This window comes from Pleurodeles waltl, chromosome 7 (genome assembly GCF_031143425.1).
Source record: "Pleurodeles waltl isolate 20211129_DDA chromosome 7, aPleWal1.hap1.20221129, whole genome shotgun sequence".
Classification (NCBI taxonomy): Eukaryota; Metazoa; Chordata; class Amphibia; order Caudata; family Salamandridae; genus Pleurodeles; species Pleurodeles waltl.
In genome coordinates, this window is record NC_090446.1 from 293,460,535 (window position 1) to 293,485,194 (window position 24,660).

General features: G+C 42.6%; 1 protein-coding gene across 1 annotated transcript in view; it reads right to left on the bottom strand.

Annotated features, from left to right (window-relative positions):
• Positions 1-24,187, bottom strand: part of CDK5RAP1 (CDK5 regulatory subunit associated protein 1) — a 172,417-nt gene extending 148,230 nt beyond the window's left edge. The window contains exon 1 of the mRNA XM_069243680.1: positions 23,812-24,187. The gene's annotated coding sequence lies outside the window, so the exon portion shown is untranslated. The remainder of the gene's footprint in view (positions 1-23,811) is intronic.
• Positions 24,188-24,660: the final 473 nt, after the last annotated feature.

Below are 24,660 nucleotides of genomic sequence, written 5' to 3' on the forward strand. Positions count from 1 at the left end.
TAACGCATTATCGGCGGGTCTGAAATGTAATATGCTTATTAGGTGGTATCTGCTGATACCAAGTTTGCTCAGTACGGCGGTCTTTCCATGTAGTGAAAATGAGATTTTATGGCAAGACTCACCGGCCAATATCATGCATATCTTCTTTATTGCCAGCTCACAGAAGCAACTTAAACAAACAATTAGAACTTAAAATACAACTCCTTAAACATTCTACTCCAGTATAAAATCCCAAGCCAGGCAGCCATCTTCCTTCTTTGTTGCTGCTCACTGCTAAGATAAGTACAAGATATTTGAACTTCTGCAATCACATTGTGTTGAAATTGTATGAGTAAAATTGTATGTTTGAATGATAACTGTTAAAAATGTCCCTTTCTCCAGGGTTTCCCCTGTCTTTTGGCTTCTGAGCTCCTGTTTTTGATCCTGTGCTGAATTGAATTGTTGCTGCATTTAGGCTTCTGGACACTTTACCACTGGTGACCAGTGCTCAGACAATTAGGTGCCATCTTGATTAGATTAGGAGAGGGCAGGAAAAGGGTGTGTCTAAGATTTTTTGCCACACCAGTGGGTGGACCCAGCCAGATCTAACCTCCAAAAATCAGTTTTAACCATCTTGCATTTTTTAACAATGTTGCTCCCTGTGATTGATTTTTGCCACACTTCCCAGGAAGTGGTCTTCAAAGGGGAAGGAGCCTGCCTGTGATTGGACAGTCAGGCCCCCTTATTTCCACCCCAGAAGCAAAGATACATATGGCAGAGTTGCACCCACACCTCAGACCCCTACAAGGAACAAGACCAAGAAGAAGAGGGACTGCCCTGCTGGATCCCTGACCTTCACCTGGACACTGCACTCCGAAGGACTGCCCCAGCTGCACACTAGGGCTTTGTTTGACCGGATTGCCTTAGGGTGGTCAACCCCAACTTTTTGACTGCCTGCCGCCCTCCACTTTTGACACTGTTTTTGCAGGTTTTAGGACTCTGTGCACTGCTAACCAGTGCTCAAGTGCATATGTTCTCTCCAGTATAACATGGTGACATTGGTTCATACCCAACTGACATATTTGCTTTACTAGTAATGTTTTATGAATAAGTTGCCATGACAATTAGAATGTAAAAGTAGAATGTGGAGAGATGAAGGGACAGTTGCTGTGGACTGATCTCTGAGCTGGCTGTATATTCATCTTACTGAATAAAAAAAACATTGTTTGATCAGGATTGTTTACTTATTGAAGAAATGCAGCTGTTTTAGTGGTGACGATGATGGGATCGCTTGAAGTCAGCCAGCCCGTGAAATATTGGAATGGATTATGCACGGATATTGACTGTTATTACTATATTTGACATTGGAAATTGTCGGGAAGAGTCACGAGCAGCAAGTGCGTGTAAGCAGGTGTGTGACTTTATTGTGAGACAGCGTGCATTCATACGGACTTGGATTTGTACAGACCTTGATTTGTACACTGAGATAGTGAAGATTGAAAGAGACGCAGTGGGAAGCGGAAGCTTCATAAGGCTTATTTGGGTAAAAGGAACTGTTGCAATTTAGTACAAAAACGTTATGATTAAGTTTGCCGCGTCAGGAGTTAAGAAACATGAACATGCTATTTTTCAAATGTCGAATGTGCAGAGTGTAAAAACAAAGAGGCGCGTGACACGAACTCTAACATTGGAAGAGGAGAGCGTGTGAAGTACTGTGTGCGGTGCTCTATGCTGAGGCGGGCAACACACACTCTAATATTGGAAGAGGAGAGTACGTGAAGTACCGTGTGCGGTGCTCTGCGTTCGTACAATTGCTGAATTTTAATGTACAGTTACCTTCGATACCAGGAATTTTGTTGGTGTGGATACCATTGGAGCCTGTGTATTCAACTGTGACGGTAAATCAGAAAATAAAAAAGGGCTAAAAAAAAAATAAAAAAAAAAATAGATTCATAGAAATTAAAAGAAGGCTTACGATTGTCATGAGTGAAGGTGAAAGGAAAGTCTAGACAACGGTGACAACTTCGTTTGTATTATTCTGTTGTTTTAAGTAGACAAAAGTGACAACTTTATTTGTGTTAATTTATTATGTTATTGAATATTTGTATTGTCAAAATAGGCATTAACATAGGAATTAATTAGCTGAACAAGTTGCTTACACATACATAAAGAAAAGAAAAATAATATGCAGTTGATTCTACCACCACCTACATTTTTATAGGGTCCTGGGAATCCGATTATGCAATGAGAGGATTGGCGTGAAGCATTCAAGATGTATTTGGAGGCAATGGACAGGTGTGCATTCACTGCTAAAAGGAAGTTGGCCATGTTGAAACATAATTTGGGAGTTGAGGGTATAAAGGTTTTGAAAACATTACCGGGTAATGAAAACACAGAACAAGTGAACATTGATAATTCTGACATGGAAGAGGAATTGTTTGATGAATATGATAAGGCGATAGGAGCTTTTGGAAGAACATTTTGGTCGGAAAGTGAGTGTGGTGGTGGAGAGGCATAAATTAATTTCTCGAGCACAAAGTGTGGATGACTCCATTGATCAATATGTGTCTGTCTTACGTAATTTAGCCATTACATGTAAATTTAAAGGTTTACAAGATTAGATTATTTGGGATCAGTTGATTAATAGAACAAGTAATGTTAAAGTTCAAGAAAAGTTACTAGGGACGAAAGAACCAACATTAGAAAAAGCTATTGCTGTGGCTAAAAGAGTGAAGAGCACATCTAATTATGTAGATGATTTAAAACATTGTGACAGTATTTGCAAAATAAAAGAGACTGGACCTAGAAATAAATTTAAGGAAGAAGGAAAAAAATTAGTAATGAATGAGAATGATAAGAAAGTCTGTTATCGCTGTGGGAGTGTAAAACATTTAGCATCAGCTAGTAATTATCCTGCAATGAAAGTGAAGTGTTACAAGTGTAAAAGAATAGGTCATTTTACCAAGGTACGTAAGAGTGAAGGGAGTGTTACTAATGTGAATTGTGTAACTGACCAGAAAAGAATTGATTAAATTTGTGCAGAAAATAATCAGACTCGGAAGAAGAAGTGGAAGTGTTGATGGTACAGGAAGTGGAAAACATACTAAAATTGGAATCATACAATACAGAATATCGCCCTATAAAATGTTATGTAAATATATGTGGGAAGGACATATGTATGTGAGCAGATTCTTGTTCCCCTTATACATTAATTAGCAAAGATGTATGGCATGAGTTAAGAGGCATGGAATTACAAGAAACACACATTTAAACTGAAGGTTATGGTGGAGGTAAAATACTGACAAAATGTCCTTTAAGGACAGTAGTGCTAAATGTATGGTTTATGTAGTGGATAAAGGGAAGTTATTGTTGGGATGGAGAGATCAACGTGCTTTAGGTATAAAGTTAGATACAAATGAGGAAGATCAAGTGTTGGTAACAGCTTCGGATAAGATGACTATTTGGGCACAGAAATTTCCTACATTGTTTAGTAAAAATTTAGGTTGTTTAAATAAAATTTGTTCATAAAATTATATTGAAGGAAAACGTCTCACCGGTAGTTCACAAAGTGATAAGTGTGCCTTTAATGTTGAGGGGTCCCTTGAAGGAGGAATTAGATAGATTATGTAAGCATAATATAATTGAACCAATGAGCGTCAGATTGGTTAGTCCAATTGTTATAGTAACAAAACCGAGTGGAAAAATAAGAATGTGTGTGGACCTTAGGGGCTTAAACAAATGTACATGGAATGATTGCCATACTTTGCCTAATATGACAGAACTGTTGTCAGGTGTGACTGAAGGAAGATATTTTTCAACTATTGATCTATCAAATGCATACCATCAAATTATTTTACATGAAGATTCTCGTCATTTGGCATCATTTGTTACACCAGAAGGGGCATTTTGCTTTAAAAGAATGCCGTTTGATTTGACATCTGTCTCAGCTGTTTTTCAGCAAATGATGCAAAAGTTGTTGGGAAATTTTAAACAAGTAAGATTCTTTCAGAATGATGAATTAGTTTGGGGTATTGACAAACAAGATCATGACAGAATTTTATATGAAGTGTTGTCTGTGTTGGATGAAGCTGGTGTGACAGTTGAATTGAACAAATGTAAATTTGCTGTTCCAGAAGTGGAATACCTGGGTCACACATTGTCAGAACAGGGTATAAAACCTAAGTATAAATTTATGGAAGCTATTGAAATGGCCCCAAATCCATTGGTTAAAGATAAAGTTACGATGATTTTTAGGTCTGGCTGAATTTTATTCAAAGTTTGTGGATCATTTTGCGGATAAAGCCAGACATTTGAGACAATTAATGAAAAAAGGATGTAAGTTTGTATGATCAATAGAATGTGAAAGAGCTTTTAATAAAATAAAGGATTGTATTATTAATGCAGTAGCTTTAGCACCATATAAACCAGATGATAAATCAATTATTGCAAGTATGCACGGTTTAGGTGCTGCTCTTATGCAGAGGAATAGGTATGGTCATGAAAGAGTAATTTTGTTTGCGTCAAGAACATTAGGAGGCGCAGAATTAAATTATTCTACTATTGAGTAGGAAACTAAGGCGTGTTGGTGACGTATTTAACATTTTAGAAATTTTGTTTAGGGCACAGATTTTGAACTTTGGACTGACAAGCCATTAATTGACGTATTCACAATGAAAGGTGCAGGAAGGGCTACTCCACGCATTGCAAAATGACTATTTAGATTTCAAGAATACACCTTCACAATGAAATAAGGAATAAAAAATGTCAATGCAGATTTTTTGTCACGTTGTCCATTAGAAAAAATACATCATGAAGAGGAAGAAAACATTTTAGTGGCAGATGTGGAAAATGTAAGTTTCAAAGCACTTTCTGAACAAAAGTGGAGGCTTGAAATAGAGAAAGATGAAGTGCGTCAGAAGATAATAGGTATGTTGCCAAGTCATTGGAAATTGGAATGGAACAAGTTGGATGAAATTGCTAATTACAAATTTGTGTGGGCAGAATTATCATGCATTAATGGGATTTTGAGGCGAGGTGATAGATTGTTAGTTCCAAAATCATTACGATCTTAAGTGTTATCTGCGCTACACGAAGGACATGGTGGTATGTCTGCTGTGAAGCGCAAAGTTCAATTGTATTTTTGGTGGCCAGGTTTAGATCACAATGTGGAAAGATTTGTGAGAGAGTGTATGGCACGTGTGTGTAGTGACAAGTCACATAATTCAATTAGTACACCAGTGACAGTTATGGATTATCCTGAACGTGCTTGGCAGAGATTAGGTGTAGATGTATGTGGTCCATTTGATATATTCGGAACTGAAAAAAGGTATGATGTTGTGCTGATGGATTATTATTCTAAATGGTCAGAAATTACTTTTGTTAGGGAAGTGAAAGCAAAGGTAATTATAGAGTTTTGTAAAGAAGAGTTTAGGAGAAAAGGTTATCCGGAGATTTTAGTTTCAGATAATGGTCCGCAATTTGTAGCAAAAGATTTTGAGTAATTCTTAAAACATAGTGGAATTGTGCACAGGAAGAATATACCATTCTTGTGAAAATGGTCTTGTTGAGAGATTTAACCTCTTAGCTGCTGGGCCTTCCCCCTCGAACCCCCCCCTCCACCCCCCACCCCCCCCCCAGTGCTGAGCCCATTTTTAGCTATTTGGGGTAGTTCGCGCTTAGGCCTTCATAACTTTTTGTCCACATAAGCTATCCACGACAAATTTGCGTCATTTTTTTCCAACATCCTAGGGATTCTAATGGTACCCAGAGTCTGTGGTTTCCCCTGGAGGAGACCAAGAAATTTGCCAAAATACAGTGATTTCTTTTTTTTTTTTTTTTTTTTTTAAATGGGATAAAGGGCTGCCGAAAAAGGCTTGTGGTTTTTCCCCTGAAAATGGCATCAACAAAGGGTTTCAGGTGCTAAAATCACCATCTTCCCACCTTTCAGGAACGGGCAGACTTGAATCAGAAAACCACATTTTTCAACACAATTTTGGCATTTTACTGGGACATACCCCATTTTTACTATTTTTGGTGCTTTCAGCCTCCTTCCAGTTAGTGACAGGAATGGGTGTGAAACCAATGCTGGATCCCGGAAAGCTAAACATTTCTGAAAAATAGACAAAATTCAGAATTCAGCAAGGGGTCATTTGTGTAGATCCTACAAGGTTTTCCAACAGAAATTAACAGCTGAAATAAAAAAATATTGAAAGTGAGCTGAAAAAACAGCCATTTTTCTCCACATTTTACTCTGTAACTTTTTCCTGCAATGTCAGATTTTTTAAAGCAATATACCGTTATGTGTGCTGGACTCTTCCGGTTGCGAGGATGTATGGGGCTTGTAGGTTCATCAAGATCCCTAGGTACCCAGAGCCAATAAATGAGGTGCACCTTGCAATGGGTTTTCACTCTATACCGGGTATACAGCAATTCATTTGCTGAAATATGAAGAGTGAAAAATAGGTATCACGAAAACCTTTGTATTTCCAAAATGGGCATAAGATAAGGTGTTGAGAAGCAGTGGTTATTTGCCCATCTCTGAATTCCGAGGTGCCCGTACTAGCATGTGAATTACAGGCCATTTCTCAAATAGACGTCTTTTTTACACACTGTCTTACATTTGGAAGGAACAAATGTAGAGAAAGACAAGGGGCAATAACACTTGTTTTACTATTCTGTGTTCCCCCAAGTCTCCAGATAAAAATGGTACCTCACTTGCGTGGGTAGGCCTAATGCTCGCGACAGGAAACGCAACATGGACACATCGCATGTTTACATTGAAATCTGACGTGTTTTTTGCAAAGTGCCTAGATGTAGATTTTGGCCTCTAGCTCGGCCAGCACCTATGGAAGCCTACCAAACCTGTGCATTTTTTAAAACTAGATACCTAGGGGAATCCAGGATGGGGTGACTTGTGGGGCTCTCATCAGGTTCTCTTTCCCAGAATCCTTTGCAAAACTCAAAATTTGGCCCAAAAAACACTTTTTACTCACATTTCGGTGACAGAAAGTTCTTGAATCTGAGAAGAGCCACAAATTTCCTTCCACTCAGCGTTTCCCCAAGTCTCCCGATAAAAATGGTACCTCACTTGTGTGGGTAGGACTAGCGCCCGCGACAGGTTATGCCCCAAAACACAACGTGGACACATCACATTTTCCCAAAGAAAACAGACCTGTTTTTTGCAAAGTGCCTAGCTGTGGATTTTGGCCTCTAGCTCAGCCGGCACCTAGGGAAACCTAGCAAACCTTGGCATTTTTTAAACCTAGACACCTAGGGGAATCCAGGATGGGGTGACTTGTGGGGCTCTGACCAGGTTCTGTTACCCAGAATCCTTTGCAAACCTCAAACTTTGGCTAAAAAAAAAACACATTTTCCTCACATTTCGGTGACAGAAAGTTCTGGAATCTGAGAAGAGCCACAAATTTTCTTCCACCCAGCGTTCCTCCAAGTCTCCCGATAAAAGTGATACTTCACTTGTGTGGGTAGGCCTACTGCCCGCGACAAGAAATGCCCCAAAACACAATGTGGACACATCCCATTTTTTGACAGAAAACAGACGTGTTTTTTGCAAAGTGCCTACCTGTAGATTTTGGCCTCTAGCTCAGCCGGCACCTTGGGAAACCTACCAAACCTGTGCATTTTTGAAAACTAGAGACCTAGGGGAATCCAGGATGGGGTGACTTGTGGGGCTCTAACCAGGTTCTGTTACCCAGAATCCTTTGCAAACCTCAAACGTGTGCTAAAAAAAACACATTTTCCTCACATTTCGGTGACAGAAAGTTCTGGAATCTGAGAGGAGCCACAAATTTCCTTCCACCCAACGTTCCCCCAAGTCTCCCGATAAAAATGGTACCTCACATGTGTGGGTAGGCCTGGTGCCCGCGACAGGAATAGATCACACAACGGTCAATGTTGGTCCTTACATGAGGCAGCTGTTGACCCAGGGGTGATCCATTCCTGACGCAGGCACTAGGTATAGGCACTCAAGTGGGGTAGTGTTTTTCTCAGGACAGGTGAGGAATCACTGGGTGGTAGGAATTTTGTGGATCCCAGCATAATCCTGTAGTTTGTGTGACAGAAATGCGAGAAAAATAGAGTTTTTATTCAACATTTCAGCTTTGCAGGGTATTCTGGGTAAGAAAACTTTGGGGAATCCACACAAGTCACACCTCTGTGGACTCCCCCGAATGTCTAGTTTCCAGAATGTTTAGGTTTAGTATGTTTCTCTATATGGCCGCCGAACCCAGGACCAAGAACACAGGTGCCTGCCTTACAAAACCAGTTTGTTTTTGTGATAGATAATTTTGATGTCTCCACAATACGATTTGGGCGGTGGAATTTGGGGCTGAACTAAATTGGGGAGCTCCCAAGAGAACACTCTCTCTCTCTGCTTGCCGCCGCATTCACCTGCTCTCTGGGTTGGGCTAACCCACTATTACCCTGTTGCACAGACTGTGCTTGCGAAGGGACAGCAGGACTGTCCTCATCACCTCCCTCATAATTTACTGGAAGAGGAGTTATCGAATGGGACTCCTCCGACTGAAAAATCACTCTCAGAGTCTGAGCCATTGTCCTATCCCTCAGATGCTGTCTCAGTATCTGATGTCTCAGATCCTATGTCAGAGCTGTCCTCTATAATCCGAGTGACGGCAGCAGTCATACATCAAGATGCGATCTCTGCTATTGGCTAAACTGTTGCTCTAAAACACTAGCCTACGTAGACAAACACAAAATTGATGGTTTGTGTGAGATACATGCAACAGTAGAGGCCACCTTACCTGCGCTTCTTCCCTCAGTCAGCACGTTCTATCAAGACACTCAAAAAAACACCTTGTCACATACCATTTGTCACAGTCTTTAGCACCTCCTGTGCCCAGTCCAACAATCATTATTGGTGCTCCCACTCCCTCCTCCTCGGATTCCCTCATTACCACCCAGCAAAAGTGCCCTTCATCTCTCCATAGCCGCCCCCACCCCGCACATACATTTCATTTGTATTATAGCGCATGTAGTGGCTGACTTTACTAATGTATTCAGCTATTTACATAAAATACAGATTTGCTCTTTGCAGTAGGCATATAAACCTTCTGCGCTTCTTTATGGCACTAAAACTGCCACTAGACAAAAGTCTGATCCTTTTGTAGCAGAAACATAATCACAATACTTACTTGACTTTTTTATTGCTGCCTAAAAGCTACAGTTGAAGTATGTGCATTGCTTTGAAGACGCAAGCTGCAACTGCAAGACAACTGGTGGTATGTATGTATGTATGTATATATGTATATATATATATACATATATATATATATATATCACTTTTATATGTGGGTCTGGTTTTCCTGGGGGTCGCAGCCCCCAGGGAAACCACACATGTATTGACAAAAGTGATCTATATATATATATATATATATATATATATATATATATATATATATAGATCTATCTATACAGGGAGTGCAGAATTATTAGGCAAATGAGTATTTTGACCACATCATCCTCTTTATGCATGTTGTCTTACTCCAAGCTGTATAGGCTCGAAAGCCTACTACCAATTAAGCATATTAGGTGATGTGCATCTCTGTAATGAGAAGGGGTGTGGTCTAATGACATCAACACCCTATATCAGGTGTGCATAATTATAAGGCAACTTCCTTTCCTTTGGCAAAATGGGTCAAAAGAAGGACTTGACAGGCTCAGAAAAGTCAAAAATAGTGAGATATCTTGCAGAGGGATGCAGCACTCTTAAAATTGCAAAGCTTCTGAAGCGTGATCATCGTAAAATCAAGCGTTTCATTCAAAATAGTCAACAGGGCCGCAAGAAGCGTGTGGAAAAACCAAGGCGCAAAATAACTGCCCATGAACTGAGAAAAGTCAAGCGTGCAGCTGCCACGATGCCACTTGCCACCAGTTTGGCCATATTTCAGAGCTGCAACATCACTGGAGTGCCCAAAAGCACAAGGTGTGCAATACTCAGAGACATGGCCAAGGTAAGAAAGGCTGAAAGACGACCACCACTGAACAAGACACACAAGCTGAAACGTCAAGACTGGGCCAAGAAATATCTCAAGACTGATTTTTCTAAGGTTTTATGGACTGATGAAATGAGAGTGAGTCTTGATGGGCCAGATGGATGGGCCCGTGCTGGATTGGTAAAGGGCAGAGAGCTCCAGTCCGACTCAGACACCAGCAAGGTGGAGGTGGAGTACTGGTTTGGGCTGGTATCATCAAAGATGAGCTTGTGGGGCCTTTTCGGGTTGAGGATGGAGTCAAGCTCAAGTCCCAGTCCTACTGCCAGTTCCTGGAAGACACCTTCTTCAAGCAGTGGTACAGGAAGAAGTCTGCATCCTTCAAGAAAAACATGATTTTCATGCAGGACAATGCTCCATCACACGCGTCCAAGTACTCCACAGCGTGGCTGGCAGGAAAGGGTATAAAAGAAGGAAATCTAATGACATGGCCTCCTTGTTCACCTGATCTGTACCCCATTGAGAACCTGTGGTCCATCATCAAATGTGAGATTTACAAGGAGGGAAAACAGTACACCTCTCTGAACAGTGTCTGGGAGGCTGTGGTTGCTGCTGCACGCAATGTTGATGGTGAACATATCAAAACACTGACAGAATCCATGGATGGCAGGCTTTTGAGTGTCCTTGCAAAGAAAGGTGGCTATATTGGTCACTGATTTGTTTTTGTTTTGTTTTTGAATGTCAGAAATGTATATTTGTGAATGTTGAGATGTTATATTGGTTTCACTGGTAATAATAAATAATTGAAATGGGTATATATTTGTTTTTTGTTAAGTTGCCTAATAATTATGCACAGTAATAGTCACCTGCACACACAGATATCCCCCTAACATAGCTAAAACTAAAAACAAACTAAAAACTACTTCCAAAAATATTCAGCTTTGATATTAATGAGTTTTTTGGGTTCATTGAGAACATGGTTGTTGTTCAATAATAAAATTAATCCTCAAAAATACAACTTGCCTAATAATTCTGCACTCCCTGTAGATATATCCATGTAGATATATATATATATAGATATATATATATATATATAGATATATATATATATATATAGAGAGAGAGAGAGAGAGAGATCTATATATTTTTTTAGTAGTTGTAGGATTTCCTTGGGGGACAAAATGGCCCCCAGGGAAACCCTACAACAACAACAAAAAAAAAATTGCCTCCACAGGGGGTCGCCTTGCCCATTTTTTTTTTTTTTTTGTAATAAAATTTTGCCCCCCTAAATACCCCCAAACCCCCCACCCAGGGAAACCTTCTTTTTTTTTTTTTTTAAATATGCTCCCAGGGATGGGGGGGGGGGCGTTTTCGGAGGAGGCCGACCCCCCCCCCCCCAGTGTCTAGTGGTACAGGGCCGCTTCCTGCTCCGATGGGGAAATCAACAAAGTGACGTTAGCGCGCCTCGCAGCGCACTGACGTCACCAAGGGGCGGGTGGGGGGGAGACACGGAAAAGGTACTGTGTCTCCCGGGGATTAAAAAAAGAATAATAATAATCCTCGGGTGCGACGCACCCAAGGATTTATTAACCCCCTCCCTGGTGTCGGCCACTGGTCGTGACCCGCACCAGGGAGGTAGTGCGGGCGTCAGACAGTGGCCGACGCCCACACCCAAGGGGTTAATAGAGTGTTGGGGGAAAACATACAATAAGCTGTGAAAATCAAATTGGATTGGAAGGTAGAAATTAAGAAAATGGTTTGGAATCATCATACAACATCATAAAAGGTAATGAAATATTCAGTAATTTTAGATGATGGAAAGAGATGGAATCTAAGGAACGTTGTGAAGTGCAGCACTGAGATTGAGAAATTTGAAAAGGAAAAATCATGAATTAATAACAGAACAAACAAATGTAAACGAAGATACTATAAAGTATAAGAAAATGAGTTATGAAGTTGGAGACATACACGGAAGCAATCGTCAAGGGAAAATTCCAAGAAGATTTAGAGGTTGAATTTAAAAATTAGAAACTTTTTATTATGTAAATACTTAATGTTTCACTTTAGGTAACATTTTGTTTTATTTTGTTGATAAGGGAGATATGTTGTATATTACAATTTGTTAAATGTATGTTGTTTTATGAATAGGTTGCTATGACAATTAGAATGTAAAAGTAGAATGTGGAGAGACGAAGGGACAGTTGCTGTGGACTTATTTCTGGGCTGGCTGTATATTCATCTTACTGAATAAAAAACATCATTTGATCAGGATTGTTTACTTATTGAAGAAATGCAGCTGTTTTAGTAAGTCCCTAGTAATGTGCACTGTGTGTGTCCAGGGCCTGCAAATCAAATGCTACTAGTGGGCCTGCAGCACTGATTGTGCCACCCACATGAGTAGCACTATAAACATGTCTCAGACTTTCCACTTCTGTGTCTGTGTGTGTAGTGGTAAACTGCCATTTCGGTGGCAAGTGCACCCACTTGCCATGCCCAAACCTTTCCTTTTACTACATGTAACCCACCCCTAATGGTAGGCCCAAGGCAGCCCTATGAACAGGGTGCAGTGTATTTAAAAAGGTACGACATGTACTGGTTTATTATACATGTCCTGATAGTGAGATCCTGCTAAATTTGTTTTTCACTATTGCAAGGCTTATCTCTACCATAGGTCAGCATGGGTATTGCCCTGAAATAAATGTCAAGTGTAATTTCATATTTGGAGAAGTTAGAGATTTGGAGTTTGGGGTCTCTGAACTCACAATTCAAAAATACATCATTTGATAAAGTTAGAGTCTTAAATTATAAATTTGAAAATGGCACTTTTAGAAAGTGGGTATTTTCTTGCTTAACCATTCTGTATCTCAGCCTGTCTGTGGAATACATGTCTGGGTCAAGGTGACAGCTGGGGTGTTTGTGAATTCACTCTAGACAGTCACACAAAGGGACCCGGGGTGTGCCCTGCATATCCTGATGGGTCTTCCTGGGTTAGAGAGGTGGGAGGTACTGACACTTGTACATGAATAGGGCTGTGCCTGTCCTTACACAAAGCAGTCTCCAACCCTCTGTTGTTTGTCTGGGGCCAGGGCAGGAAAGGCAGGGTCTTGTGCACTACAAAGACTTTCCTTTAAAGTTTGCCTACTTCAAAGGCAGAAACAAGAATAAGTATTTGGCTTCTGAGATCACAACTTTAGAATCCTTCTGGACTGAGGACTTTCTTCCAGGTAGAGGAGCTAGAGGATGTAGGAGGGACTGCCACTCTACCTGTTGCTTTGCAGTGCTGGCCAGCTGCTTTTGTCCAGGGAGGAAAAGGACTAGCCTCAGCTTTCTACGTCCTGTTTTCAAAGGATCTCCAGGGGCTTGGTCTGAGCTTGACTCCTGTTAGAAGTCTCAGGTACATCAAAGACTTCATCTGACAGCACCTGGGCTCTCTTGCTGGAGTCCTGACTTGCCAAGTGGTGCCAAATTCAAGGGAGTGAGATATTCACAGAAGGTACAGTTAGATGCAGAGAGAACAGGAGAACTGGAGTGGTGGCTGGGAAATTTTGAAGTGCAAAGGCTATTTTTGGCGATATTCCAGACATGGTTAGAGAGTTGGGTGCCAGCCTTCATGGTTGGGGAGCAAGGTGTGGTTCACCAACAACAGGGGGGAAACAGACAGTACAGGAAAAAAGAGATTGTAGAAAGCTTGCTCTATATATATACTATATCAAAATGAGATATAGTGTGCACAGAGTTCATGCTTCACAGAGGCTAAAGTAGATAATACTAATGCTCTCTTTGGTGCTAGTGTGATCGAGCAGTTAGGCTTATCAGAGGGTAGGGCAAAGCATTTGTTGTCCACACACAGACAATAGAAGAGGCACACACTCAATGACTTTGTTTGGAATCAAAAGGTTATACAGTTTTGAGAATATTGGCAATTATCTGATTTAAAAGTTGGCATTTAGGGCAATTTTCAGAAACAGTTCGGGGGGGGGGAAGAAAAGTTGGATCGTTTTGCAGGTAAGTAAAAAACTTACAGTTCCAGTCTCTGGGTTTTAGGAAGTCCACAGGGTAGGGTTCAAGTTAACCCCAAACACCCACCACCGGCAACATGGGGCCAGCCGGGTGCAGAGGTCAAAATTGAGGCCAATTTAACATGGGCTCCTAGGAGATTGGGGGCACTCGGAATCAGATCTGCAGGCAGGCAAGTACCTGCGTCTTTGGAGGGCAGACTTGGGGGGTTTAGAGGTGCACTGGGGGGAGGGGGGCACAAGTAGGCAGCAAACATACCCCTAAGCTTCACTGGGGCAGCTGTGTGCAGGGTGCAAACAAGGCATCGGGTTTCCAATGATTCTCTATGAGGGGATCCCGGGGATCACTCAGATGCTGTAGGCGAGGTCCACGGGGTCGACTTGGGTAAACCACAGGCTGGGCAGGGAGGAGGGCCACCTGCCAAACAAAGCTGCACCAGAGGTTGGGTTCTCTAAGGCCTGGGGGTTGCAGGTGCAGTGTGTTTTTAGGCATTGGATATCTTCGTCCAGAGCTTTCGCGGTCACGGGGGTCCTCGAGATTCCCTCTGCAGGTGTCGTCGTGGAGGGGTGGAGAGGTCAACCCAGGGTGGGCACTTGCTCGCAGTTGTCTGGGGATCCTCTCTAGTGGGTGTCGGTTGCAGAGTGGCCAGGACTCACGCATCCGGAGTGGGACTGGAGTCCTTGATTGTTGTTTTGTCTTGGACAGGGCTGCTGACCACTGGAGTTCTTGGTCCTTTTTAGTGCAGGGCAGTCCTCTGGAGTTTGGCAGAGGTCGCTGGTCCCGCTGGACGTGTTGCTCTTCTTGTGCAGGTTCTTTGGAGCAGGAGGCAGGCCAGTAGGGCTGGGTCCAAGTCAGTTGTCGTCTTCCATCTTCTCTGCTGAGGTTTCAGCTTAGTAGTCCTTCTTCTTTCTTGTCAGGTCGCCAGGAATCTGGTGAGCTGGGTTCAGGGAAGCCCTTAAAAACAAGATTTAGGGGCATTTCAGGGGTCAGAGGGCAGTAGCCAATGGCTACTGTCCCGGAGGGTGGCTGCATCCTTCCTGTGTACACTCCCTTGGGGGAGTGGAGCACATTCCTAACCCTATTGGTCCCTGTCCTCCAAACCAAGATAGAGGATTCTGCAGGGAGAGGGGTCTCTTCAGCTCTGGACACCTTAGGGGTGGTCCCAGCTGAAGTTGTCACTCCTCCTTGTTTTTCCTAAGTTTCCCACTGAACTTGCCGCCAAAAGTGGGGCTTTGATCTGGATTGGGGGAGCATCTGACACTAGCTGGAGAGCCCTGGGGCACTGTAACATGAGGCCTAAGGCTTTGATGCTCACCACCAGGTGCTACACTTCCTGCAGGGGAGGAGGTGTGAAGCACCTCCACCCAGAACAGGCTTTGTTTCTGGCCTCAGAGAGCATAAAGGCCCTCATCCCATGGGGTCAGAAACTTGTCAGCTACTGGCAGGCTGGCACAGACCAGTCAGTCCTACACTAGAGTATTGGGTAAAATAAAGGGGGCATTTCTAAGATGCCCTCTGTGTGCTTTTTAGAATAAATCCAACACTGGCATCAGTGTGGGTTTATTGTGCTGAGAAGTTTGATACCAAACTTCCCAGTACTCAGTGACGCCATTATGGAACTGTGGAGTTCATAATGACAAACTCCCAGACCATATACTTAATATGGCCACACTGCACTTACAATGTGTAAGAATGGACTTAGACACTGTAGGGCCATATTGCTCATGCAGTGATGCCCTCACCTGTGGTATAGTGCACTCTGCCTTAGGGCTGTAAGGCCTACTAGAAGGGCGACTTACCTATGCCATAGGCAGTGTTTTGTGGGCATGGCACCCTGAGAGGGATGCCGTGTCAACTTTGCCTTTTTCTCCCCACCAACACACACAATCTGAAATGTCAGTGTGCAGGTGTTTGGTGAAGGGTCCTTTAGAGTGGCAAAATAATGCTGCAGCCCTTAGGTACCTTCCCTGGCGATAGTGCCCTTGGTAACACTAGTACCTTTTACAAGGGACTTATCTGTGTACCAGAGGTGTGCCAATTGTGGAGACAATGGTACATTGTTAGGGAAAAAACATTGGTGCTGGGGCCTAGTTAGCAGGATCCCAGCACACTCTCAATCAAGTCAGCATCAGTATCAGGCAAAAAGTGAGGGGGGGGTAACTGCAACAAGGGCCAGTTTCCTACAGAGATGCACATCCACTATCTGGAGTTGTTGGCAAGATCAATTGCGATAAAGAGTTTTGTCAAAAAATCTGGTGAAATGTTGAGTTATTAAATATGGACTATATCTGCAGTGAGTTATGTCAACAGGTTGGGAGGGCCTGATTCAAATGCTTTAGCAGATTTAGCAAAGGAATGTTGCCATTTTTTGTCTGAGCAAGGATATTTTGGTTCAAGCACAGTACATACCTGGGATGAGCAACATGATAGCCGATTGGAATTCCAGGAAGTTGAAGGATTTGATTTTAGTGACTGGATGTTGAACAAAGAGGTGTTCAGGGCATTGAACAACAGATAAAGACTGGTAATGGTAGATTTGTCCGCGAACAGAGTAAATGCTCAGGTGAACAGGTATTATAGTTGGAGACTAGAGGCCGTAGATGCATTTCTGCAGCATTGGGGAGATGCTTTCACTTATGCATTTCCACCATTTGCGTTGCTTCAAAGGTTATTGTTGAAAGTGAGAAGAGAGCGTGTGGATATGGTGCTGATACCCCGGTTGGACATCCCGGGTTTGGTATCCAGATGTCATGGACTTGTTGATAAACAATCCAGTTCTTTACCTAGAGTTTACAGATTTTTTAGTGAATGCAATGGGAGAGAGACAAGTATTGAAGGTACAGTTGTAGCTCATGGGATGGTGGATTTCGGAAGAGCTTGGCAGGTATCAGGTATATCGATGTAGGCTTCAAAACTCATCAAGCAGTCTTGGGCTCCAGGAACATCACAGGCACACCGGTTGGCATGGAAGACATGGGTTTGTTGGTGTGCTTCTCGGGGACTGGATCCCATATCAGCACCTGTGGTAGAGGTAGTTAATTTGTTGACAGAGTTTTTCTTAAAGGGAAATTCATACGGTTCTGTTGATATTAGCAGGTCGCAAGTTGGTGAATAGTTTACTGGTAGGCCAGCAGGATGTGGTGAAATGGTTGTGGAGAAAAGTGCGGTTGAAGAAAATGCCAGGACCAAAATATTCTTCCTTGTGGGATGTCGATCTAGTTTTGAAGGAACTGGCGAGTTGGACATAAAATACATTTTTGGATTTAAAGAGTCTGTTACACACATTAGTCATGCTTCTTAGTCTAGTTTAATTTAGAAGGGTGTTGGATGTTAAGGCATTGGAAGTTTCATCGCAAAGGTATTTACTAATGGGAGTTTACTTTAATATCAGGAATGGGACTAAGACTATGTAAGAGACTATTTTTTATCCAAGTTTGGAAGCGAATTGGAGAATATGTGTGGTGAGCTGTTTGCATGAGTATGAGAGGTGAACAAAGAGCTTGAGAAACAATGAAGAGACACAGTTATTAATTTCATTTAGGTAACATTTTAAGGCTGTTTCCATTTCTACATTGGCTAGATGGGTTAAGGAGATTATGAAAAAGACAGGACTAGACCTTGCAAGATTTGGAGCACACTCTGGAAAGGGGGGGGGCATGCCTTCGAAGGCTTTGGTGACCGGAGGTGGCAAGAGTAGAATATTAGTGGCAGCGGATTAGTCAACAGAATCAATGTTTAAAAAGTATTATTTCAAACTAGTGGATTCTGCTGTGAGGAATTTTAAGGCACAGCTTTAAACATGGATAATATTGTCCTCCGTTCCTTGCCATAAAATTACAATTTTCCACAGCAGGGGTGTGTAGAAAATTGTGAATTTATCAAGGACACTGAGGCTGATATTACCCTCCTCACGTTAAGCCCACCCTATAATCTATTTTATATTTTTTCAGAAGAAGTTGAATTTAAGAAGTAAATAGGAGAACAGAAACTTTTGATAGAAGGTCCTTTCAACTTTAGGATGTTCAGATTTGAAGATGGGTGATGTTCTTACAGTTTGCAGCAAAAAGAAGGAAGATGGCTGCCTGGCTTGTGATTATATACTAGAGTTAAAATGTTTAAATATTTGTATTCTAAGTTCTAAATGGTTGTTCAAGTTGCTCCTGTGAGTGGGCAATAAAGCATAATATGCGTAATATCAGCCTCTGTGTCTTTGATAAGATGGCAACAAATAAATGACTGGAGAGAATTCCTGCCTGTAGGCTATTGGCCTGTAAAACTGAGATTGGGGTTGTTAAGGTTCCATTTTGACGAAAGAAATATTCAATTATATAGTTTTGACAACATTGAATTCCGATTTTAGATTGGGTTGCATATTATGACTTATACAATTAACTTGATGGACAAAAATATTTTGTACTATCTACTGTATGTAAAAATATTTTGTATTATGTACTGTTATGTGACATTCATAGTTGTTTAGAGGCAGCCCTTAAACCACTGTATAGGGTGTCACGGGGACCATGTTGACATGACTACATCTCCCTTCCCCATCTTATGCTGTGAATAGGTCATGGTCTTACTGTGTCTCCCTAAACCTACCCAGCAACGTTTCCAGCTGTACCCTGGAGCATGGAGATGCCACCTGCCATGACGAGGACAGTGTTAGGGTGAGTGACCATACATTGTGACACCCTGCACACAGATTTTTAGAGGTTCCAATTACAGCACTTTAATGGGTAAACAGTTACACTTTTGAATCATAAATGAAAAAAATGTATGGCCATTGAGTATGGCAATATTGGAGCCACTTGATAATGTGCACAATGACACGAACTGTGCACGAAACATACATATTGATTCCTTGACATATGATTACCAGTGACTCAGGAATGCAAAGGATGCAGGAAGAACTGTTGTGAGGTAAGTAAGCTGTATCAGGTTAGGTAAGGCAGCTGAGGAGCGTTCAGAAATGTCATTAACTTGAAAGGGACTAGGATGAGTCTCTAAACACACCCCTGGCTGGCAGAGCAGCAGATTCCAGGGGTGAAATGGTGCAGTTATTCTGGATGTGCATCAGAATGGTGTACTATGGGAATGTTCGCAGTAAGGCAAACAGTGAGACGGATTGTTTTGGGGAATCTTTTTTCTCATTGGTTTGCAAGTGTCCAGGAATCAGACCCATCCTTTACCGAGTAAAACCTATAAACAGCGCACCCACAGCTCATCATAACTCTCTGTCAACTTGTGTATGAACAGAAGAATCCTGGACTTGCCATTTGAAACCTGTGTGGAGACCTGAAGGGCTGGACTTCCGTGCACTTGTACGCAGGACTAAGAAATGGACCAACATGGCCAGTTGACCTAACCTTCTGTATGGCTATAGGGACCCCAAAATATGCAGAATGTCTTTTTCCTATACTGACCAGGTGTTAGAAATTGGGTCTTTGGTTGGCAGTCAGGTACCCCTGTCCAAGCAAGGACCCTCACTCTAGTCAGGGTAAAGAAGAATCACCCTCAGTTAATCCCCGCTCACCGCCTTGGTAGCTTGGGCAAGCAGGCAGGCTTAATTTCAGAGTCTAGGTGTAAAGTATTTGTACCAACACAAACAGTAACTCAGTGAAAACACTACAAAATGACACAACACAGGTTTAGAAAAATAGGAAATATTTATCTAAACAAAACAAGACCAAAACGGCAAAAATCCAACATTCACAAGTCAAGTTATTAATTTTAAAACCAAAAGAGTCTAAAATCCTTGAGGAAACAGTAAAAACATTCTTAGTGTTGAAAAGTACATGGGTAGCATCAAAATAACACGCACAGACGAGTGTGCATCGAAAAAGGTTAGCGATGCGTCGATTTCTCACCCGCAAGTGAGACTGTGCGTCATTTCTCCTTCTCCGGTCGAGTCGGCATATGTCATTTTTCCACTCCGCAGGAGAGCGATGCGTCGATCCGGGCAGCACTCGGGTCGGGAAGGCTTTGCGTAATTTTTCTGCACCCAGCAAGGTTTGCATCAAAAATCCTGCTGCACGGTATTCGTAAAACCGTGCAATGTGGGTTGCGAAGTTATCAGCCTCCATCAGCGGGTGTTGCGTGTTGTTTCTCCAGCTGCGTGCGTCGATCTTCCAGCCACGATGCCGGTGGATCGTTGATTTCTGCCACGAAGCCGGCGGCACGTCGTTTTTCAGCTGCGTCTCGGAAGGTGCGTCAATATTTTACCCGCACAGCAGTCTGTGTGTGGATTTTCAGTCTTGGTCTGCCAGCTTCATCTTCCAAGGCCCCAGGACCTGGATAGGGTACCACTTGGGAGGGCAGGAGTCTCAGCAGAGAGTCCAGGTGCTGGCAGGAGAAGTTTTTAAAGGTCCTGAGACTTCAACAACAGCAGGCAAGCTCAGGACAAGCCCTTGGAGATTTCTTCACAAGCAGGAATGCACAACAAAGTCCAGTCTTTGTCCCCTTGCACAGGCAGAAGCAGCAACTGCAGGATAGCTCCACAAAGTACAGTCACAGGTAGGGCAGCACTTCTCCTCAGCTCTTCAGCTCTGCTCCAGACAGAGGTTCCTCTTGATGTCCAGAAGTAATCGAAAGTCTGTGGTTTTGGGTGCCCTTCTTATACCCATGTTGGCCTTTGAAGTAGACCTACTTCAAAGGAAAGTCTCTCTTGTTTGTGAAATCCTACCTTGCCCAGGCCAGGCCCCAGACACACACCAGGGGGTTGGAGACTGTATTGTGTGAGGGCAGGCACAGCCCTTTCAGGTGTAAGTGACCACTCCTCCCCTCCTTCCTAGCACTGATGTCTCATCAGGATATGCAGGCTACACCCCAGGTCCCTTTGTGTCACTGTCTAGAGAGAGGTCAAACTGATCCAGACAGGGAATCCACAAACAGGCAAAGTCACAGAATGGTTTAAGCAAGAAAATGCCCACTTTCTAAAAGTGGCATTTTCAAACACACAATCTTAAAACCAAATTCATTAAAAGGTGTATTTTTAAATTGTGAGCTCAGATACCCCAAACTCCACGTCTATCTGCTCCCAAAGGGAATCTAAGCTTTAATCATATTTAAAGGTAGCCCCCATGTTCACCTATGAGAGGGATATGCCTTGCAACAGTGAAAACCGAATTTGGCAGTATTTCACTATCAGGTCATATAAAACACTTTAGTATATGTCCTACCTTAAACATACACTGCACCCTGCCCATGGGGCTACATAATGCCTAACATAGGGGTGTCTTACATGTAAGAAAAGGGAAGGTTTAGGACTGGCAAGTGGGTACACTTGCCAAGTCTAATTGGCAGTTAAAATATGCACACACAGACACTGCAGTGGCAGGTCTGAGCCATGTTTACAGGGCTACTAATGTGGGTGGCACAACCAGTGCTGCAGGCCTACTAGTAGCATTTGAGTTACAGGCCCTGGGCACCTCTAGTGCACTGTACTAGGGACTTACCAGTAAATAAAATATGCCAATCATGGAAAGCAAATTACATGCACATTTTATACAGAAGCACTTGCACTTTAGCACTGAATAGCAGTGGTAACGTGCCCAGAGTAACAAAAACAGCAAAAACAGAGTCCAGCAAACATCAACAACCTGGGAAACAGAGGCAAAAAGTTAGAGGAGACCACGTCAAGGATGAAAAGTCTAACACCAAGTGATCCAAAACAAGTGGGATTAGGCTGGGCTTTACAGGTAACCTCTGATGCAATTAGTCGTGGCCACTAAGTTTTGTCCCTGACGTACTAGAGGCTATATAAGTAACCAAAGGGGACCTCCTCCAGAAATGTTTAACATTTGGGACTTACACAGTTTTTGGACATCAAAGACCTCTGCAGCATCAGTGGGACTTCACTGAAAAGGAGTCCGACTTGGAGAGGACTTTGCCTGATAGAGCTTATCGGGGATGCCATGCTGGAGGATTCTGAGCTCCAACAAAAATAGCTGAGTCACCAGCATGAACTGAGAACGGGGGTCCTGGTCCCGGTGGTGGCACCAAAAGTTTTCCGTTCCGGAGTTCTTCAGGCGGGTGAGCGTTCCAGACCAAGGGAGTCCCCTATCGGTTAGTTTAGGGCAAGGGCGGGGTTTGAGTCGTCCCCTGTCACCTCTGTGACGTTTACGTTTGATCAACGTGGTCCTGGGAGTAGGCTAGGGGTAATTTTTGTCCATACCTCCCTCCCCACCCTCCCTTATACACATAATGGAAGTTTTTTCAGGTCTGCTGTGGGCAAGCTTTTGGATAAGGTAATCAAACAATTAGTTTGTTGCTCAGGACAGATGGCAAAAAGGGAGGCCAGCTAGACAGGCCGGAAAGAGCTTGCAGGATAGGCAAGGCAGAGGTAATGCAGGGCAGAAGTGGTTGGGTTGAGTGTGAATGGCAGTGAATTTAAAGAAAGGAGATGGCGTGGAATGAATGTGTGAATGATGGATGGGGCAACAGTTTTATTTTTTTGATAGTCTACTTATCTGTAATAATCAAGCGGCCTTTTACTCTCTATCTGGTCTGGGTAATTGCGCCTTCCTGTCCGATATTTACAGCAAAGCGACACTGCACCCCAGAAAGGGTGTGGACACAAAGCCCTATGAGATCACATGAAGGGACTGCCCAACAAAACAGACCGAGAAGCTCCCCTGTACACTAGGTTAAGAAACAGCACAGTATAGTGAGACATCACATAACAGGGAGAAATTACCATCCAAGAGGCAGCGAGACTGCATCACAGTATAGAGTTGCATCATTCACAACACAAAGGGAGACTGTTTCCCCTAAGAGCGTGAGAGACCGCAAAATATAATCTGACATCAGAACACAGGAAAAAACTGCTTCCACAAACAGGCTCGTTAGTAGTGAGTGAGAACAGAACTCAGGAAGAATACTCCCTAACACATACTCAGAAACAGCATAGAGTAACATTGCAACACAGAAAATGTTCCCTAGAACAGACTAAAAGACATACACAATACAGAGTATTATTAAAGAGACGCTGTTTCCTAGAACATTCCGTACAATAGACAGAGAGATCAGATTCCTGACTTCTAGCCGTGACCGCTTTTCATTCAGGACTATTTGAAGATTATAGAAAGACTATAATGTCGCACATAACACCTAAGTAATTTAACTTATTGAAAGGTAATAATTGGTTGTGCATGCGATAAAGTCTCAAAGTGTTGCAAACAGGGAAATGAAAAGTCACGCATACGTACACTATAAACACGAAAATGTCACACATAAAGACAATAAAAACATTCTAGTTATGCTCTAAATAACCTCCATGTTGCTCGCATTCCTTGTGGTTTCCCAAATGCTATTTAGAGTTTCTGGCAGTGGCTTCTGTGATATGTATACAACAACCACACGACGAAATGGGATGCGCACTGTCCTTGGTACATGCAGTCACCTTTTACTCATTCGATATAACAGATTTGAATGATTTTACCCACCCCATGCCCAAATCCCTATACATAAAAAAATATTGCACCTAAAGCCAGAGCTTGAAATGGAAAAATAAAAGGGCAGGTACTCTATATCAGAGTACCTGCTTGTTTCTGAAAAATGCCGGTACTCTCCAACGAAAAGTATTACTTTTTTTCTTGAGAAGTGAAGGTACTCTACCTCTCAAAATAAAAAAGTGCCGGTACTCAGCACCGGAGAGTACCGGCCCATTTAAAGCACTGCCTAATGCCCCGTAAATAAAACGCTTGCCTCGTAGCTCAACTACTAAATTGTACGAACATTCGTCTCTGGTTTATTAGATCTGAATATGATATACAGCTCTACATACTCAGATGAGCATAAACAAACACACACGACTATAATACGATTATTCAATTGAGACAGTTGCACTCACCAGTTACCACTCCTGAAATTAGAATCAACTTGAAGCGTGTCTCTCCGGATAGAAAACAGATCGAAAACAGAACCACACCGTTAGGTGAGAGTCGACACAGTTTACAGAGCTCTTGATGGACAGAGATAGCCCTGCCGATTAAGCAAAAGTAACATAAAAATAAGACCCATAACAAATATAATTACGTAGTAGCTTTTAAAACGAAAAAGTTAATATTTTTACAATTTTTTTTTACAAATTCGTTAATATGATATCAAGAATGGCGGTATAAATAGGTATTTATTACTATATAGAATTTATACGATTCTCTAAAGTGGCTTTAAAGGTGCTTAGACTTGAATTATATTACTTTCTAAGATGGCCGCCGCATGTATACAAAGCTATTGGCAAGCTAAGTCAGTTAGCCTGATTCAACAGAGACGAATTATTTGCTCTCAGAGGTGCCCTCTGCAGCGCAGGCTCTGATTGGCCGAGAGCCGTCCTGCGCCCATTGGCTACAACTGAAAAGCAGTGACACAAACCTAAACGTACCAAACTGTTTCACTTTCTATTTAACCCCTTGGCTGCTGTTCTTCTACAGCCTTTTTTAGGTCCAGGATAAAAGTTCGACCGCATGTGCTAGCACAGATGTATTAACCCCTTCGTTGCCAGGCCTCATCCCCCCCACCCCCCCCCCCCGGCTCCCCCCCGGCCCCCCCCCCCCCCGCCACCCCCCAATCCTGTGCCAAACCGTTTTTTTCTTTTGGCTACTTCGGGCAGTTCGCGCTTAGGCCCTCATAACTTTTTGTCCACATAAACTACCCATGCCAAATATGCGTCCTTTTTTTTCCCAACATCCTAGGGATTCTA